We start from the raw sequence: 9,036 nt of genomic DNA on the forward strand, positions 1-9,036 counted from the left end.
AAGAAGAGAGCTTTTTGTACTGTTAGTGGGAGGAAATGGAGAGAGTATGATGCAAAGGAAGAAACGCTTTGCCTTGGATTACAGAAAATATTTTGGAAAAAAATAATTCTATAATTTGTCTTCTAAGGGGAATAACCTAAGATTCTCTTTTTAAGAGGTAGATGCTCTTTTGAAATAATGTATTAAATAATTAGATAATGCTAGGGAAATCATAATGAGGAAATTGCAAAATGAATAATGCTTTTAAATGAGTATGTTTATTTTGATTTATGCCAATAGATTATATAAATATATGAGCTACTATTGAAACTATAACTACCTTTCACAGATTCATTGGTTCTGCGGTCAGATTTTTCCTAAAGAATTTGCTAGCACAACAATGACAGAAACTTGCCTTTTTATGCTTTGCATTTCTCATGATAATAAACTCGTCATGTATTATTTCATTCAGTCACTTAACTGGGATTACAGATTAGATTTCGTTATGATTGCTTGAGTTACAGGGGTTGTATTTTTACCTACTAACCACACAACTTAATAGAAATACCCTATTAACGATATGTGCATTTACAATTTCTAAAAGAGTCGGCTCAGGAGACTTTCCGAAAAGGTATACCTATTTCTAATCCTTTTGCAAATAGGCCCCTTGTTCCCAAACGGAAACTGAGTAAAATGTTTGATGATTTTAAGTAGCTGGTTCTAAATAAGCCTCTTGATTTTATTGTTGAATATCAAAGTTATCATGATATTCTTTAGGAAAAGCAGTTCCATTTGAAAACATTTAAACCTAGGTTTTACTTTAAATTAAAGCGAAAGATTTGTTTGATGCTCTTGGAAAACCATAGTTCAAGGAAATGTTAAGAGGAGGCCAGCACTTCATAGGTCGCTCTATACCCCAAGCTGAAATGTTTGGTGGAAAATGAGAACATGGGAAATGTAGTTAAGGGTGTTGGATGAACCTCTAGAGCCCAATCATTTGCCATCGGTGACGTGTATTCCAACATCAAAACCAGCGTACTGCCTTTGCTGTATAACAAATCCAGGAAACTCCATATTTTTGCTTAGCAATCCTGATTTAAATTTTTTTTTTATTTTGTCTAATCTAAATCTTAGATGCTATGTTTTATACTTAATATCTGGCTTTATACATATGAGATATGAAAAGAAAGAAAGAAGAAAACATCTACCCTTCACTTACATGTTTCTTCCTGTATTTGGAGATCACCAATCTAATCTTTTCTAGAGAAGAAAATTATCTAATTCTTGGCAATTGCATGGGGTAAGTCTAACGTTCTCAATGTGTGCACTTCATGACATGTCTATTGGTTTCACAGAAGCCCTAAGGTTGCTTGAGGGTTTGATTTATTGCAGGTAAGCCTAGTATACATTATGCCACTATAGGCTAGAGCTTTAGACCATCTCAGAATGAATTCCTGAACAAAGATATCAAAATTATTTTATAAATGTAAGAAATGGACTATTCATCCCCAAGAAATCATTTAACTCACCACAGTAAAATTTTCTCTGAGCCCATGTGTATTATCTACACTCAGGCACATGGCCAAGCCAAAATTTAGCTAGATTAAGAAATCACTACACATGATCTAAGGTAACACTTGAAATAAATAGCTCCTTTGCATTCATAGTCAAGGGAAGATAATGGACTTCTTAACTCCAAACAATATGCATTGTTTTGTAAAGTAAGATTCTAATAAGGACCAAGGCCGTGACCCATTATGTGAATTGCTCCAAGCTATATTTCCAGTCTCAGAGAGCATTTTATTTGAAATACTGTTGAACCAAAGGAACTCATGAGCATCTAGAGAAAATGCTAGAAAAGCTTGTAAATGGGTATTTAAATCTTTATTATTTAAATTAGGCAACAATCCCTTTTCATCCAAGTCTTTTAGAATCTCTTTTGTTTATATAAATTTCATCTGCTGAAGCTGAAGGGTTTCTGGCCATGTGGGCTTCTCAACAGAAGCGAAATAAATTGATATAGTTTTTGCCAAAAAATGTATCTATAGAACATACAACATTTTTCTTAATTGAATAAACTGGGCATCAGTAGACTATGAAAAGAAAAACAAAATATTCTTTCTCATGTGTGTCTTTTCTTCTTACTGGTCAATTTCTTGGACAAATTTCATAGCTTCTCTGGTGCTTTTCAGATAATAACAAACAGTATTATCTTTAGGTATTAAAAAAACGTCTAGTCTTGTCTAATATCAAGTTTCAATCTGTCAACTGATTTAAAATTTTTCTGGCAACTCTGACCTGAGCTTAACTCCGGCTCAAAAGCCCACAGAAGGGCAGGAGCGGGCTCTACATGGTCACCACTCCCTCATTTTTCTCTTTCCTTCTTCCCTCTCACTGTGCTGCCCCTGGTGCCAGGGAGGAGGGGTGGCAGAAGAGGGAAGAATAATGGGCAAAAAGGCTTTCTTGACTCTCACAGAGTTAATCTGTCACCAGAGAGTCCTCTCTTCTAATGCTGGTTCTTTCATTCATGGGGCACTTCTGAAGACCTTTTAGCCCCTTCCCTCCAAGGACCGTGCCCCCAAATTAGTTCCTTTCCTGGCTTCTGCAGTCTCTGCCTGGACACTTAAAAGCACCCTCAGTCCTGCTCCCAGGGCTGCTGTCTCTCCTGGGTCCTTCCTGGTATGATGCAGCCCTTCTGCCGTGGGACCCTTCACATGATGGAAACCCTGACCCTTCTTCGTGCTTGTTCTGGCTCTCAGCAAAATATTCAGCACTCTTCTCTGCTGAATCTGGAAGTGGAGGTGGCCCTGTCTTTATGTTGTCTTCAGAGGCAATGTCGGCCAGCTTCTCGCCTTTGGAGCTTCCAGGTGAGAACCAGATACAATCTCTCAAACTCCAAAGTAGGGGAGGCACACGTCAAGTTCTCCAAGAACTTTCTCTCCATGCTTTGTTCCCTTTCAGGGGTAGTCCTTTGATGGCTCAAGACTTCACCTTTCCGCATGTTTATGCATATGGCACAAGGGGGAGAATCGAAATGACAATCCTCCTTCCTGGCAAACATCCCTGCCAACTACTGGGAAGCAATTCTATTCTCTCCCCAGTGGAAAGAGAAGGTCATTACACAGCTGTCCACTTGTCATACTTAGAAAAGTATGATTGAGCACCCTCTTCAGAATGTAGGGTACTTGCCACCCACTGTTCTTAGCTCTGAGGCCTCAGATAAAAGGAAAACAGCAAGAAGCATCTCATTTAACTTCCTGTTACAAACGTGTTTCATTCAGGCCCCACATGGCACATCTTCCTGTATAATTACTTGAGCATGAAAGTAAAGCCTTTGAATACTAGCCACATTCTTTCGCAGTTACTGGAAAGACCAAAGTTCATACCCAGCCTGTGGTAACCCACCACTCTGAATAAAGAAGCCCATTACCCTTAGCTTGGAAACAAGAATTCATTTCTTGAAAATCTGAAAATACGTCCCAGGCGTGCTGAGGTTGCTGGCAGAAGACCAATTCTCAGCACATAAAATGGTTGTTAAAACATAATAAGCATTCACCAAAGGAAATTCCACTTTCTGCAGGTGTGCATTAAATATAAGAGAGACTCTGAGAGAACGTAAAATATGGACGTGGAAGATTGTGCAATAGTGAAGTGAGATTTTTGGAGGGACACAAAGTGAAAAAGAGGGTTTTGGGGTTTTTTTTTTTGAAACTCAACAGTCTTCAGGTTTGACCAGAGTAGCTGAGTGAGGAAGGAAGAGAAGTATCCATCTTAGACAAGGCACTGCTGAGAAAATAATAAGCCAGAAATTTTTTCTGCTGTAATTGAAATCCCTCAAAAATAAAGGAAAATATGTTTTTCAGATCCTTTCATTTTGGTAAACACATTAACTTTCACATAATTTGATTTTTTAAAAAATAATCACAACAGCAATACAGAATTGGTTGGTGAGGAATCGATCTGACCTGAGTATTATTGGCAAGGGTCCAATTTCTGAGATGATTTTATACAAACATTCTCAATAAAATTATACATAGAATTCTAACAGAGACTTTATTGACTTCCTACTGCATGCAAGGCACAGCACTGGTGAAGGAGATAATTAAGTAGAATAAAAATGCAATGAGCTCAGGAGAATCTATGAAGAAGTTATTACATAAAGAATATTTGACCTCTACCTTTTAGTCTTCAGAAATTTCCACTTTGCCATTTAAGAGACAAAACTTTACCTCCTGATCATTCTAAATCGAGAGCTTTTGAATATTTTTAACACTGTTAAAAAAAAAAAAATACCGGAGAACTGGAAAGGAAATGTAGATAAATCAGTAATTTACCATCAGAAGTTTCCTCATAGCTGCCAGTAAATCTCTTGTGAAGTACACAATTAATATTTATGAGGAGACAGTATAGAGCCGGCATCTGCCATTGCTTGGGAATTCACTTAACTTCCCTAAGGTTCCATTTTCTTAGCACCATGGTAGAATCAGCTGACCTCACTACCTTGCATAAGGTGGACTGGGTTTTCTATGAGAGAAGAAAGGCTTTGAAATTTTTAAAAAACTAATCAGAGGTGAGTCATCCTTCTTTGATGGCAGAAAGAAATAGGTTTGCACCTAGTCGGGGTTCTGGTAACTTGTTCTCCAGGCCCAGGAAACTGTCAAAGGCCCTTACAATAATGCCGGTTTACTGCTCTTAAGAGGCAGGGTGATCTAGTCCTTCTGCATAAGAAATTTGATTGTAGTATCTCAGAGAAAGTAATTTGGGCTGTGACAATGTATGCCAATATCTCAGGAAAACGTGTGAGGAAATTTTCTTGGCCTGTCTCTCTCTGGTGAGGAGACTAATGTGGATTTGAAGTTCTTGTGTTCATCACCAGTTACAGGATTATGGCCCATAGTCTCCCCTCTGAATAATTAATGACAGCAGACAAGACCCTCACAAATAACTAAGGTTTAGGAAGGCAGAAAGGGTGGTGGAAGCATCTCCACGTGGAGAGTAATGGAGGTTCTCAAGGAAAGGTTAGTGGGCTGGAGAAAAGATATTGACTGGGGAGGAAAGAAGAAGCAACAAAGATGAAAGAGATTAAGAGAGAGACAGTTTTTCGTGCTTCATCCTCCTTTTGAAGGCCAAGTCCTTAGACAGAGATGCGATTTCCTCTGAAATCTGAGCCTTTAGAGAAATTCTCTCAACCTCCATTGTAGTTGGGAGTGTGATGGGCTGGAGAGGACAAGAAGGAGGGTGACACCAAGGGAAAATGACCTGCCTCCCTCATTTTCAGAGGCTTGATCACAGATGGAACTAGGGGAGAAATCCTCCATCCCCACCCCCACCTCATCCCAATCCTGGGTTTTCTAGGCTGGGCCACAAGTGAGCCACACAGTGGAGAAATACATGAAACTATGACCTGCCCACATGGCTGCCCACTGTGAAGCAGTCTTCGAGCCCAGAACACTCCTTCGAAGCTATACCGTGAGTATAAAGTGAGACCACTTAAACGAAAATGCTTTTCACTCTATAAAATGCTACACAAATAACTCAATTGCATATATCTTGATACAAAGTTTCTGGTCTGGCCTTCTGTATCTAATACCAAAGTATTTTTTTTTTAATGTCTCCATATTGCCGCCCTGAGTGGAAAGCCACCTTGGATTAAGTGTTTCTTTATCAACCAATTGGCTTGTTCCCAAAGTAGGCTAGGGCAGAGTGTGAATAGACATCCGAAGCACAGACTATAAATAAAAGAGGCTATGTTCATTTACTGAATGGTTTTGGAGCATCTACTTTGTCCCAGACAGTGTGTGAAGTACCCAAGACAAAAAATAAAAGAACAATTTGTATTCTCAGCAGAGCTGTCTGGAGGAGACAGACATAATTCAGTTGAGGTTAGGACAGGATGTGCTGTGATAGAGGGTGACTCTTCTTAGGAAGAGGTCAAAGAGAAGCATTGTATTCCTAGGACTTGGTCTGCTTATATGGATGGCAGGGTCAGCAAAGTACCACTGACTATGTGCCTAGGAAAAGGGAGTTAAAATCGATTGCCTATTGAGACTGGCAGATCTGTTGTCCTCAAGAACTGAGTTAGTTAGGAACTCAGGGTTACAAAGAACATACTCAATCCAGAATATGCTGTGTGGGTGGTGAACAGTAAAATAATAAGAAACATGGGGACACAGAAAACAAATCTCCACCATGCCGAGGTGGTATTGCACGGTCGATTAGAGGTTGGGCTCTAAATCATACTAGTGCCAACATTCAAATTCCAAGTTCTATTCTTTACTCACTATGTGACCTTGGGCAAATTTAGCCTTTCTTACCTTGGTTTTCTTATTTTTAAAATGGGGTTAATGAAAGTACCTACTTCAAAAAATTGTTTTGAGGATTAAAGAGAAATTCTTTGAAAAACTCTTAAAACAATTCTGGCAAAAAAGAGAGAGCTCAACAAATGTTATCCATGATCAGTGTTATGTTTCTTTGCTCCAGGAAAAGCTCAATGGTGAGAAATCTTGGAAAGAAAATCAGTTTCATTTAGGCAGGCCTCATGAAGTTGGAAATACCATGATGAACTGGTAAGTCATTGAGATCCTGAGCACGGCTAATGACCAAGTTTTGTTTCCACCCCACCTCGGCTGTAGACCTGTTTGCCTTCATGCAGTCTTCACCGCTCGCTCCACCAGGACTCAGCTTCTCACTCGGTGTCTATGGCTTCCTTCCTTGTCCTCATCACTTCTGCCTTTCCAGCTTCTGTTCCCTCATGATGTCCCCATGCTGCTTTCTCTCTGTGTGGCACTTACCTTCTGCCCCCGATACCTACCCCCAATTCTATCCATATTTTACATTCTAATTTCCTAAGAGAGAGTCTCATTTGTCACTAATAACCCTGTTGGGCAAAACAATCCTGTCAGCCATTTAACAGATGTTTGGCTAGTCAAGCGGGCTCCCTTGAGTTGGGCATCTACTCCTGGTGCATTCAGGAGTGGCCAGGATGAGGGCATCGGGTGGAGCAGAGTATGGCCACCTAGGTTTAAGAACCCACTTGGGTCTGCTTCTCATTGAAGGGCTTAGGCAAGAACCTCCTAGAAGAAGCATGGCTGCCTGAAGGAGCGTGAGGCTTGAACTCTGATTCACCAGTGCACTCCCATCACCACATATCAGGAAAAGTTAACCACTTTTTTAAGTACATAAAACACAATAAAATTCCAACATCTTAAATTTCAAACATAATCATGAACACAGTTGAAGCCATACTTAACTATCATATCTTCTAAATGAACAGTGTCTTTCTGTCCTCTTTCATCAGAGAATCTATAAAGCTATAAATTTTGCCAATCCCTAAATGATCTAATTTTCCTACTCTGCAAAATGAGGTAATTGGGCTGCATTGATCTTGACTATCCCCAGCTCTGATATTCTGTAATCTATGACTCTTTGTAACATGTCCAGTGCTACAGGCTGCATCTAACATTTGTGGGGTCCAGAGCAAGATACAAATAAAATTCTACCTAACATAACAGAACACAATTTTTTTTTTTTTTAATGCCTACAGCACCTGATCTTCCTAGGTGGTCTCCCATCCAAGTACTAACCAGGCCCAACCCTGCTTAGCTTCCGAGATCAAATGGGATCAGGCTTGTTCAGGGTAGCACGGTCATAGACAACAGAACACAATATAACATAACATAACATGAAAGTTTTATAAAGCAAAGAAACAGGCAGCTGGCCTCACTGGGAGAGCCAGGCCCCCTGTTTTACAGCCTGTTTCCTCTTTGCGTCTTGTCCTAGGCCCTATCCTACATGACGAGGGGCCTTGTGCACAAGTGTAAACACCCCAATCTACACATGCAGCTCCATTCACATCCCCACCCCATTCTCTCACTCAAAAACCATTGCTCCGAGGCCGTGGTCTGGGGCCTAGGGGTGTGCACTGTCATGGTCTGCATAGGGGAGACAGATTAGGGGGATTGGCTTAAAGCCATTTAAGCAGGGAATTGGGGGTTTCCAGGTACGTATGTGTAGTCTAGAAAGGAGGGTAGGGACTCCAGGTGGGCGCACCCTCTTGGCCTCCAAAATTCCTTATTTGGTGGAGAGATTGGCCAGAGGGCCAGAGAAAGACGCTCTAAAACAGGGGTCCCCAAACAGGGGCCCCTCTTAACAATATCTAAGAGAGATACTGTGCTGCTCATGACTCCACAGCCTGCAACTATAAAATTAAGGCAAATACATTACCAAATAATTGTTTCGTTCCTAAATCATTTTTATGGCCTTAAAATTCTGCACACCTAACCTAATAGAAGAATAGAAACGTTCCAGGGAATAATAGGTTTACTGATAAACTTTTGTTTGCATTCTAGCCTGCCAGAAAGATACTTCCTTTGTCTCTACAGTGATAAGGAATCTTCCACTGCCCAGTTAAATCCCCCTAAAGTCTGACCTCCTAGATCTCATGAGGAAGGAAAAATGGGGCCAGGGATTATGGGATCTGACTTTTACTTACATAGGCCTTTCTATATGTGAGTGCATTTTTAAGGTTATGGATTGTTTGTGTGCTACTGTATTTTTAAAGAAACCTTCTGGCCAATGTGAAACCTTAGAGAAACACAGGAATAAAACACAAGAGTCAAGCCATGAGATAATGACATTAACGGTAGTTAACATTTATCACACATTTCCTATGTGTGTCCAACACTGGTCAAAATACTCTGCATGCGTTATCTCATCTAAGCTTATGAAAATGAAATTCAGAAATAAGGAAAAACGAGAATGTAAAGAGACTACATGGTTGGACCACCGTAGTTTGGAAGCAGACACATGGGATTCAAACCAATTCTGACTCAAATAAAGACCCAGGCTTTCTCAATTTCCATGACATGTTCAGACTGCCTCTGGGCGCATTTCACCTTACTGGAAAAAGTCAAGTCACCTGAAAATACTTTGATTTTGTTTACTTGTTTAAAGTAATATATTTTATGCACAGTTGAATTACTGGGTCATGGATGAATGCAGAATGAAAGGAAATATAGACTTTAAATTCAAATCAGTGGAGACTGCCCAAGGACAAGA

General features: G+C 40.0%; 1 pseudogene; it reads right to left on the reverse strand.

The window, feature by feature from the left end:
* Positions 1-7,513: 7,513 nt before the first annotated feature.
* LOC111737209 lies at positions 7,514-7,632 on the reverse strand (annotated as a pseudogene).
* Between the last annotated feature and the right edge of the window lie 1,404 nt (positions 7,633-9,036).

This window comes from Pteropus vampyrus, unplaced genomic scaffold (assembly GCF_000151845.1).
Source record: "Pteropus vampyrus isolate Shadow unplaced genomic scaffold, Pvam_2.0 Scaffold24, whole genome shotgun sequence".
Taxonomy (NCBI): Eukaryota; Metazoa; Chordata; class Mammalia; order Chiroptera; family Pteropodidae; genus Pteropus; species Pteropus vampyrus.